Raw genomic sequence first — 12,667 nt, forward strand, 5'->3', positions numbered from 1 at the left:
AGACCAAAGAGTAAACCCTTAATAACTGTGGATGTGGTCTCAAACAAAACCAAATAAAACAGTCCAATAAATTTATTAAAAAATTGTTCCACATCGATTCCTCCACCCCTCTCGGAGAGCCCGGCAACCTACCTAGAGTATTCGATATGCCAGACACAGTAACAACAAAGTCTCCAATGGAGACGTTACTGGGCCCGCTCGAGCAAATTGATGATCAATGGGAGGGTCTTTTACTTATACAATATGAAGAGTGTATTCTGTTTTAGAAAAAACTGCTAGCCAAGAAATGGAATAGAAGGTGATTTTTGAGAGAACACTTTACCAGTCCATTAAACAGAAATGATTTACCAGTAACTACATAAAACAAAGAAAATAGGAATAAACTTGATTATATTTCATAGGTAAGAAATCTTTTAAATGAGTAAAATAGAGAAACTTCATAATTACAAAAAATTATTCTCATCAATACCTCTGAATATTAAACAGCAAACAACAGGTGTTAAACCTAGCATATGATTTCAGTTTATCACACAAACAGAAAAGACCATATAAAAATGATCACAAAATATTGCAAATTTCTTTCAAATCCTAGTGTAGAATTATCTTTATTAACCTGGAAAACGTTCTTCTCAATGTTTAGTAAATGAGCACCAAAATCCCATTAAATATTTTTAATGTAGGAACAATCAAAATTAAGAAATAAGACAAAAACCTGTAATTCGACATGTGAGACTTGATTTTCCTATTTCCTCTTAGGATCTAAAAACAGAAGTTGACTATTATCAAAATACTCTCATGTTAGGAAGAAAAAATCACATGAAATAATATTTGTAAAGATGACAAGCAGCTTTAACCTGGAACCTACTTACCACACAAATGAATCAAATCTCCTGAATCAAGTTAGAATATACCACATTTTAAATTTCAACAGGCAACGCGTACATGTACTTAAAAACTGGAACGTCATAAAAACATTGAAGATTCTATTTCTTCCACCCACCTAGATAACCACTATTAGCTATTTATGGGATGCATCATTTTTGAAGCATGTTCATATTCCAAATTGTCAAGTACCAAGTACTGTGTTCTAAAAGATAATAAGGAAAAAAGTCACCAAGGATGGCTTTCTGATATACTGGTTTTCCTACTGTTACCCTACTCAAGGAATAGTATACTTTCTAGTCCTGGCATTTATTGAAGTAAATTGCTTTGACTTGCTCTCAGTGTATTTACCTCAGCATAAGGGCAGGAGCGATAGCACAGCGGGTAGGGCGTTCGCCTTAGAAGCGGCCAACATGGCCAACTCGCGTTCGATTCCTCCGCCCCTCTCGGGGAGCCCGGTAAGCTACCGAGAGTATTCGATATGCCAGACACAGAAACAACAAAGTCTCCAATGGAGATGTTACTGGGCCCGCTTGAGCAAATCGACGATCAACAGGAGGGCCTTTACCTTTACCTTACTTTATTTAACATATATTATTTCTTTTTTGATTTTAAATCCTTGGTTTTTTTCAACATTCAATCCAGACTGTTTCCCCTTCCTTGATAATTGCCATCCAAATTCTTTCTTTCTTTCTTACCTATTTTATTCTCCCTCCTATAGTCTTGGTTTTGATTGGTCAATGTTTGATGAAAGTGATCCCAAACTTTCTTACCTTAGAGGGCTTGCCTCCCTACCACTCAGCACTCCACACCTTCCCCATGCCCCAAATTTTCTTATTACCTGGTTTAAATGGAAAACTCAAAGATAAATGATTATTACTGTGTAATAGCACTATATTTAAAATACTGAAGTATAATTACAAGAGGAGAGACCATTACAGAGAAACCATGCGGGTATATATTAACAGGTTTCCACAGCATCTACATTTTCTGTTTCTGTAAAAATACTGTCTCTGATTTACTTTTGTCAACGGATATTTTATAAAATACACGATTAAAAGGAAAAAGAAACACAGAGAATCAACATATATATATGTTTGTATTTGAGCTCGTAAATACGTCTAAAATATAAAGTAATCAATGAGGAAAAACAGTTTGTATGTGAGAGAAAGAAAGCCAATGTCTAAAATCACACAGCAAATATCAAAGTCAAGCTAAAATGAGACTTAAAAAATTCTACTTGAACACTTTCTTTCATTACTACGTACTGGTTTTACTAGACTTCTTTTAAGTTTAGTGATGATAAATCTAATGAAAAGCTTTGAAAAGTATTATTCCTTACCTGACATGGTCAGAGAAGAGGAAATACCGATGAAAGGTAGACGAGAAGAGGAGATGGTACGAGAGTATGTCTGAATACTGAAGCGCTAAAGACCACAAGTGTCCAGTACAGATGACTGGTGAATGTTGATTGGTCATTTGTCACTGGTCACTTGCCAGGATAATTCAAATTTGTTTACAAACAACCGCATGGGAACCCCAACATTCGACCAATTGGTGTTTGGTTTGGTGGGAGAATGATGTCATAAAATAGGCAGTTAAAGGTAGAGCCTAGCCAATCAGGAGGTCAGATTCCCAGGAAGAAGAAGACCGTATTGGATAGAGAGAGGAGTAGAATGAAGCATGCTAGGGAGATGGAATCCTGCAAGACAGTTATAACAGTTTCAACTTCCTCAGACTATTGTGTTAGAAAACTACTCCCATTATACTCAAGAGCTTACATATTTCATTAATAAATCAAGAAAATTACTAAATAATCATTTTATTGCACTGTTAAAGAAACAACATTCGGTATTACTATTATATTTTATATAACGTTTACAGCACAGCGGGTACGGCATTTGCCTTGCAGAAGGCCAACCCTGATTCCGATTCCTCTGCCGGGCAAGCTACCCAGAATATCTCGCCCTCATAGCAAAAACCTGGCAAGATACCCATGACGTATTCGATAGGCCAAAACCAGTAACAACAAGTCTCACAATGTGTTATAAGATGTTACTGGTGCCCGCTCCAGCAAATGGACGAACCACGGGAGGATAGTGCTACAGTGCTATGATTGAAAAAAAGGGTGGTTTCTTTCAATATGACAACACTTACTATGATAAGTTGTAGATGAATTGAGATGTGTTAAAATGTAAAAATAATGAGAAGAAATTGTAAATGCACAGGTATCTTATTTTACAAAACAAACAGTTGTTCTCAGTTTAAAACTGTAGAAGATAAAGAAAAACATATGCTCATTTCTGTGAAAATCTTACAATCTGAAAGAAAAGTAAAAAGTAAATTAAATGATCAAAAAACAAGCAAAACATACAAGTAATGTCAATTAATATGAGAGGCAAAAGATGAATGTTTTTAATAAATTAGTGCTGTGAAATAAATCAGTATTTAGCTATTAAAATTGTATAGAAAAAATAAGCATAAATTATGATCATATAATCTATATTGAAAGAAGTGTAAATGACTTGTAAACACAAGAGCAATTTTCCAGCTCACTTAAAGACAAAGAGCACAAATTAAAATGACAAATTAAAATGTGCCCCCAAATTACAAACATTTAAAAATCAGATAACATCTTTTCCTAACAAAGATGATAAAAATAGACCTTTTCAAGTTATTTTATTGAGAATTAAATCTGTATAATAGTATGGCAATATATACTTAGTTTTAAGCAGTTTAATATTCTTTAAGTAAATTAGCTTTTTTGTGCGTATATGGAAATTCAGGGATCAAACCCATAACCTCACAAATGTGAAGCAAATATTTTAGCACTGAGATATATTTTCAACCACACTTAGATATTTTGGTTTTGTTTCTATAGTGCGAGGAATCACTTAATCACTTAACTTCCCGTTAGTTGTCGATTTGCTCGAGCGGGCGCCAGTAACGTCTCCATTTGTCCCTGTCGCGTGCTAGTGTAGCCCAATGGCATCTGTTCGGTCCGGGAACGTGAAGGGCCTCAAACCGATCGTTCATGATCTTGACGAAGAAGTCTGACCATCTGGTAGGTGGGCGGCCACGCGGTCTTTTGACATCCTGTGGAATCCAATCAGTAACAGCTCTAGTCCAATGGTCGTCTTTAAATCTTATTACGTGACCAGCCCATCTGATTTTCGACACCTTGGCAAATGAGACAGCGTCCCTGATCCTTGATTGTCGGCAGATGTCAGAACTCCGGATTCGTTCTCTCATTTGAGTGAAACATGATATTCCAAGCATAGCTCTTTCTATTCTTCTTTGGGAGACCTGAATGGCGTTCTCATCTTGTTTGCATAGGGCCCAGGTCTCTGAGGCATATGTTAATGCAGGAAGAACAGTGGAATCAAAGAGATGTGCCCGGAGCCGGAGGTTCTTCGTCCTCTTAGCTATTTCTTCGACGTTCTTGAAGGCATTCCAAGCCACTCTCTTCCTCCTTTGCAGCTCGGGTGCCAGGTCATTTGTCATGTTGACCTCTCGACCTAGGTACACATAGCTGTTACATTCGGAGATGGTCGTTCCATTGAGTGCGAGGAATAGAACCCAAAATTTCATAATTGCAAGCCAAGTGCTTTAGCCCTGAGCAACATACCCAGTCATAAGTAAGTAAGCTTTTTTTTTTTCTTTTTGGGTCACACCTGGCTATGCACAGGGGTTACTCCTGGCTCTGCACTCAGGAATTACCCCTTGTGTTGCTCAGGCGAACATATGGGATGCTGGGAATTGAACCCAGGTCGGCCAATTGCAAGGTAAACGTCCTACCAGCTGTGCTATTGCTCCAGCCCTAGTAAGTAAGCTTTTTATACCAGATCTTAAGTAAACAATCAGAAAAGTAGACAAATAGATATAAATGTTCACAACAATATCATCTTAGCAGTAAAACATTACAATTATAAAAAACTCAATAAAATGTTATAGTAAGTGATATTTATTTTTTAAAGATTATACTTGTATATATACTAATATAAATACATAATTGAAAGACTCCAAAGAAATGTACCTTCATTTTACTTGTATGTTTATTGTGGTTCTTTTTTCTTTTTAATATAGTTATCCCATGAACAATACAAATTTGGACTTCTATACGATTTTTTGTCAATAGTTATATTTTGAAACTTTTTTGGAGATTGGTATTGATGTGAAATAATTAAAGATGATCAATATATCCTAGAAATATCAAAAAATCTAAGAAAAAGTATTCCATGCATGTATAAAATATATGCAGATAATTTATTTGATTGGCTCCAAGACTTAGTAGAGGGGTTAAAGCACTTACCATGCACACAGTCAACCGAAATTAATGACTGGCACCACCAGGAATGACCCTTGAGCACAGAGTCAGAAGTCCCAAGCACCACATACTATGGCTCAAATACCCCACAAAAACAGAAATACAATTTATCACTTATTACTATAAAATACAAATTCATTATAAAGTCCATTATAAAATCCATTATAATTTTTTAAAAATGTATCAAAATTTACAGATTTATGGGCAACACATAGCACTACTTGCAGACAATGTGAGTAAATACTATTAAAAAACCATCTTCTTGGTCAACAGCAGACTATCTATTAAATTTGGGGCTTTCAAAAATTATATAGGAATTAGCACCTCTAACCTCTATGTTACTCAAGGATCAGTTATATGTTTTTCTTTTCTTATTTTTGTGGGGAATGGAGCGCACCCATATGTGCTCCGGGCTCACTTCTGACTTTCTATACAGAGATTCCTCTGGCAGCCTCAGGGCTCTGGGGATTGAACTCAGATTAGCTGCATACACAGTAAACACCCTCTACATACTGAACTACTCTTTGGCCCATATGTATCTTTTGTAAATAACATTTTAATAAAACATTTTTAATAAATTTTTAAAAAAAATTTATAATAATACATTTCATTAAAAGTTTAATGTTGGCAAATACTGTTTTAATCATTAAAGTAAATATAAAATTGGAATAATACTTGGTAAAGCATAGGAACACAGCAGAAATTGATGGTATATATCTTATTTGTAAAATTGTAACTGTAACATATTGTCCTTTTCCATTTCAAGGATGAGATTAATCCATAGAGTAGATTCGTTCACTCACAATACTATATTCTCTCCTGGATACTTTTTAAAACTACTTGCCAATGTTCCTGTTTCTAAACTTTTTGAGTACTAAAGCCCTCTTTACTATTGTTAGATCTTTCTCTGGTTTTATTTTTACTTTATGTTCTAATCTTAATGCTACCACCATCTACTCAGTCAACCTAGCTAAACCCTAAGGTCTCTTCCACTTTCTCCTGCATGAGTTTCTGCTTTCTGACAAAAGGGAGGACCTTGAATGCTGGCATCAATCTGATACCCAGGGCCGCAGGAGATAGTGTAGTGCTTATGGAACTTGTCTCACATGCACTCAATTTGACTCCCTGCACCACCTGATTGCCAGAGTATCAAAGGCTGTACAGCATAGGAGGACCCCAAGCACCATGGCTACGTTTTCTGAGAATTGCCTGTTGGGCCCCCACACCTCCTGAACATTGCTTTAGAGACTCTCCCAGCAACCAAAAAATATGTAATGCCCCAGAAACTTGTACTTGTGTTAAATAGGGACCCTCACTTGAGGTGAGGTTCACAAGGAAATATTGCATGAAAAGATAAATCAAAGAAGCAGGGGAGAAAGGGTATATAATGTGAGAAGAGATCATATATTTGGTGAAATGTGTTACGATTCAGATGCCCTAGTCTTCCCACCAGGGATATTCCTTCAAAAATGCCCCCATTATACTGGAAGGGTGCTAGAACATTATATGACTGAAACTCAATTATGAGCAACTTTGTAACTGTGTACCTCTTGGTGATTCTAATTTTTAAAGTAATTTTTAAATGCACCCATCAAAATTACCTTTTTACCACTAAATGGGAAAGATACTTTGTAATACTTATCCTCACCAAAAGCTCAAGAGAGTGTGACACTTGCCAGGAAATGTCCTCCCTTGCATTTTTCTCATGATACTTATTAGTACTTCACTCTTCTGTTTCTTCCCGCTTCTCATGCCAAATCTTTAGTCTCCCTTGCAAGCTCCTCAAACATTATGTATTCATTCAACACTGATGCTCTATGCCACTTGCTTCTCTTGATTTCTTGTCCATGAACTGATTCTAAAACATAACATAGCTGCAATTACAATATTCATGCCAAAGACAGTCATTGATGTATCTTTGGGTTTAGCATTCTTCAAGCTATTGGCACATAGGTGAGTTAACGTTATTTTCCTACAGAGAACACAAAAATAGATATGCTGGGTTTTACACTTGTATCAGTATTCTGAGGTACAAATGAAGGATATATATTTTTAATGTTTTATTGAATATCTGTGAGATAGACCTTTACAAATCTATTCATAATTTGCTTCCAGTCATACAATGATCCAACATCCATCCCTCCACTAGTGTACATTTCCCACCACCAATGTTCCTGGTTCCCTAAAACCATCCCCCAACACCATACCCCCACACCCAGCCTGTCTCTATGGCAGGATCTTTAATTCTTTCTCTCTGTCTCCTTTTTATTTTGTGCATCATGGGTCTCGTACAGGTACTAAGAGGTCATCATGTTTGTTCAAGGAATTTAGTATTTTTATCAGGAAGCTAAGGCTGGAGAAGCTTTGAGGTATGCAAATGACTGCTGAGGCTTCCATAATACAGGGCAGTGGTGGTGGGATGCCCATCGTGACCCAGAGAAAGCCTGGTGATTTCAGTCACAAAACCCGTATATCCAAATTTTCAGCTCTTATATTTCAGTGAGAGCCATACTGAGACGGTGGAAACCAGACGAGGGCATGGTGGCGATTTTCGATTGTGGGAGCAAGTGGCTGCACTGGGTTCTGGTTGGATGAGCACCCACCTAACCTGTCTCCCTCCGATTTACCCTAGTGTGTTCAGCCTTTTGCAGGTCCAAGGTTAATTGTGGCTTTTGATCTCTTTCAAGATTTGTTTATGGGTCTCTGAAACAAGACCAATCCATTAGCTTGTATAGCTGAGTCAGGGGTGGTTTGTGAACATGGCTCCCACATATCTTTTGGGAGTTTAATTTCTTGGGAAACTTAGTCCAGAGGTGTTGGGATCCAGCCAGAGGCACAGTGGCCATTTGAGGCTATCAGGAAGCATGAAGACACCATCAGACGGTTGATGCACTCACCTGAGGGTACAGGTTGACTTCCTGGAGGCCTTGTACCACCAGACTAACACAGATTCATTGAATTAATGAGCGAATAATCAACATTTTTAAAATGTGTCACTTTATTGCATTTTAGAAGGGTAACTTCTAACAAGGAAATAATCTTCAGGATATAATCAAGATCTAAGATAAATTCTTAATATATTTAATAAAAGCTACACATTTTGGAAATTAATACAAAGAAATTCTTTTATAGTATCTGTCTTCATAATTTACTTGTAATATACTAAGATATCACTGTATATTCCACTCTTCTTAGCATAGAAATTTACAGACAGAAAGTGCTACGTAAAAGTTCATTTTGGCACTTCTGTTCAAGGTGGTACTGGAAGTACTTGCAATAGAAATAAGGTAAGAAAAAGATATTAAGGGTTTTTTATGTATGAACGGTAGAAATAAGCTCTCACTATTCACAGCAGATATAATACTCTATTTAAAGAATACTAAAACCTCTATCAAAAAAGCTTCTAGAAACAATAGACTTTCATAGTAAAATTGCAGGTTATAAAACCAATACCCAAAAGTCTATGGCTTTTTTATATGCAAATTATGAGAGAGAAGAAAGTGACATGAAAAAGCAATTCCATTCACAATCGTCCCTCAGAAAAATCAAGAACCTTGGAATCTGCTTAACGAAGGAGGTAAAGGACCTATACAACAGGAAATAAAAAAGGACATGAGGAAATGGAAACATATCTCCTGCTTAAGGAATGGGAGAATTAACATTGTCAAAATGGCAATACTCCCCAAAGCATTGTACAAATTCAATGTGATCCCTAAAAAGATACCCATGACATTCTTCAAAGAAATTGATCTAGCACTCCTGATATTCATATGGAACAACAAACGCCCACTAATAACTAAAGCAATTCTTGGGGAAAAGACGATGGAGGCATCACCTTCCCCAACCTCAAACTCTACTATGAAGTGATAATAATGAGAATACCATGGTACTAGAACAAAGGCAGAGCCGCAGACCACTGGAAAAGGATTGAATATACTGACACACACCCTCAAATATACAATCATCTAATCTTTGATAAGAGAGCAAGAAATGTGAAGTGGAGCAAGAGAGTCCTCTTTAACAAACGGTGCAAAAAAACCTGGACAGCTACATGCAAAAAAAAAAAAAAATGGCTCAGACCTCTACCTAACACCAAGCACAAAAGTCAGATAAAAATGGGTCAAAGACCTCAAAATCAGACCAGAAACCCTCAGGTACATTGAAGACAAGGTCGGCAAATCCCTCCACGACATTGAAGCAAAAGGTATCTTCTAAGATAACACACCACTTGCCAAGCAACTGGAAACAGAGATAAACAAAGGGGACTATCTTAAATTACATAGCTTCTGTACTTCAAAAGAAACAGTGACCAGAAACACAGACTCTGCCATGCCGGCAAGATACTCGCAGAAGCCTACCAGGTTCTCTGATAGTGAGAACTGGACACTAAGAGTTGTTATCTTATCAACAATATCCAGTCTCTGGATCTTGGCCATTGATGGGATTACATGGCTCCAGGGGCAGTTCGTGGTTGTAACATTTAGCTACTAGAAGATGGGGCATCTGGATGGAGACGGCCCAGTCTTGATCTGAGCAGCCTTGGAGATCTCATCCCCCGGTCCCGCACACCTGGGTTCTGTTGGAGTACACGGAGCTTAGGTTTATCAAATTGCACCCGTCACAGTGCTCCCGAGACACTCCCATTACTTTGTCTGTCTGTAACCACTTCGATGCTCTCTTCCCCAACCAATTTGTAAGGTCTCATCCTTCTTAGACACTGAAGCTGTACTGCAAGTTAATATTGCCTTCCTCCTCTCCTTATGTCTTTTGAGCAGTTTACCTTAATGCAATGTCCTTTTGTATAGATACAGGAAGACAATTAATTAATATGCTTTGTAACTTAGGAATTGATTGGCTTTGAATATTATTCACTCCTGGGCTTCTGCCTTCTCAACTTAAGCCTCAGTTGCCCTCACTTCCTAGCACCCCAAGGGCAGGGTCCCGACATGGGACTGGATGGAACCAGGGCAAGCCGGTAAGTTATGTCCTACCCTGTCATCGCGATGGGCCAGGCCAAGGTGCCACAAATCTTAATTATAAGTTAAGAGGTTGATCATAGGCAAATGATGTCATGATCCAAAAGTAACGACAACACTAGGGCCCTCCTGCTAGGAATAGGAAAGATATCTGGCCTGAGCACTGCAGTCTGAGATCGAGATGTCCCTAGGAGAGCAATTCTATAAGCTCAATGTATTTCTTACTGTGTTCATACAAAATGGTTAATATTATATATGCTTATATGTTGGTTGGACAAGGAGAGGAGAAACACCTCCTAGAAGCTGTTTTCTTGTGTGTCCTGACTAGTTTGGATGAGACTGCTTTCTCCCCTTCAAACTGCCTTCAGTAAATGATTTCAGTATATTGAGACAGTTTTCCTTTTCTCTCAGAAGCCTAGCTGGTCTTAGACCTGCAGATCTCAGGTGCTAGCCAGGACTGATCTTTGGGATATAGATTCCCAGCTCTAGCCAGGCTGGTCTTTGGGATGCAAATCAAGGTGGTTGCAGCTTGTGAAAGTGCTTGTGAAAGGTTTCAGTTTGGCATTGTATCTTCTTTCTGGAGGCCATTATTACTGGCCTGCTGATGTAAGGAAACAATGTGGATGTAAAGAAACAATGTATGGTTTGCTGCCTCAACATTCTTTCTGTAACTCCTTTTGATGACATCACTGTAATGCGCCTTTTAGAGGTTCTATGATCTATATAAGGGGATCTTCAGGGCTCTCAGTGCGCTCATGTGCTTGAGGATTCCTGTGGCCTCCATGACATACATCTCTTCCATGAAATAACCCGCTGCTAAGACCAACCAGCCTGAACCCCATTTCCTTCCATGTCCTGACCATCGCCATCGACCTCCGTGGAGTGGGGAAACGGCCTGACCGCCAGCCTTTTATTTTTTGTGTGTTTACACAGTTTCTGCTTCCAGTTCCTTCATGCATGAGGCTCCTTGAAGCTTGGGGAGAGTGGTCTTAAGCCTACCTATGGCTGGTTGCAGATGTCTTCAGCTGCCGGGGCTCTACTCAGGGCAGTGAGGGAAACTCACCCCTCCCCCTCCAAGGGGCCCCGGTGAGGAAAGCCAGCTGCAGGGTCAGGAGACTGTCGTTTTAGACATATTTGGAATTAATTTTAGATCGAAAAGTACTTACGTGCTTAGAAATAAATTACTATACACTTGTTCAATCACCTCAGAGACCCCACTCTGCTCAGAGAACTAGATTTTTAAATACAGGTCTGTTTTGCCTGTGTGTCATGACTGAGAATCACTCTCAGTAGATATGAAACTCACTATACACAAAGATGCACACAGGCTACTTTGAGTCATCTGTGTTGTTAATGTGTGTTGGCCATTAAACTTCACTGAGACCCTTTTTTCTGTCCTTTACAGGAGCCTCATGAGTCTCACCTTCCATTCAAGTTGTACTTGTAATAAGGTGGAATGAAATCATCAATATTCTCCTCACCTCTTCCTTCAGGAGAAAAATCCTACTTACATTCAAGGTGGTCAAATTGCAGACAACACCATCCACCTTTTCCTGGAGATGTACACGGGACTGAGGTGAGAACAGCAAAAGGCTCTAGTTTAATGGTCTTAATGAAGGTTTCAGGGAAGGGCATTAAACAAGACTCATATACCATTACCCAAAGAATTATTTTGTAAAACTGATGCCTTGGGTATGGTAAAAGATAATATGGTAAAAACCATATTTTTCTTTCTGGGACATTAAAGTTCTAAATCTATCTATTCAAGCTGCTTTGAAATACATTCCTTGATTTGGAATCACTGTCTGCCATAGGAGTGAGTAAGGACAACACTCAAAGTAATAAGAAGAGAAAAATATGGAAAAATTAACTCCTACTATGTTTGGTAACATATATACTAAAATTGAAATGATACAGAGATTAGCATGGTCCTTGCACAGAGATGACATGCAAACTTGTAAAGTGATCCATATTTTTGTTGCAAGAAGAATTAACAGGGCTACTTTAAGCTAAGACAATCCTCACAAGTACAAAAATTCTACATAAAGATAGCACAAATCCCCATCACAACAATCTCCTCAATGTCAGTGGACTAAATGTGCCAATTCAGAGGCACAGAATGGGAAGATGAATTCGAAAACTGAACCCAACATTCTGCTGCCTGAAGAAACACTTCTGAACAATCAAAGCAACCATGGGCTCAAAGTCAAAGGCTGGAAAACAATTCTTCAAAAAAAAAGAACACCTCCACAAAGCTGGAGTGGCCATACTAGTATCAGACCACATGGGCTTCAGGCTATAGGTTATAAGAGACAGTGAAGGTCATTTCTTCATGATCATGGGATCTGTACATCAGAAAGAACTCACCCTCCTCACTGTATATGCTCCTCATGACAGACCAGCAAAATACTTAAAAATAACTTCTAATAGACTTAAAGAAAAACACTGAGAGCAACACAATACTAGTTGGAGATTTCAACAC

The 12,667-nt window shown here is 38.2% G+C and overlaps 1 pseudogene; it reads left to right on the forward strand.

Annotated features, from left to right (window-relative positions):
- The first annotated feature begins 12,063 nt into the window (after nucleotides 1-12,063).
- Nucleotides 12,064-12,162, forward strand: LOC130041018 (uncharacterized; annotated as a pseudogene).
- Nucleotides 12,163-12,667: the final 505 nt, after the last annotated feature.

The sequence above is a fragment of the Sorex fumeus genome, unplaced genomic scaffold (assembly GCF_029834395.1).
Source record: "Sorex fumeus unplaced genomic scaffold, SorFum_2.1 ptg000095l, whole genome shotgun sequence".
Lineage (NCBI taxonomy): Eukaryota > Metazoa > Chordata > Mammalia > Eulipotyphla > Soricidae > Sorex > Sorex fumeus.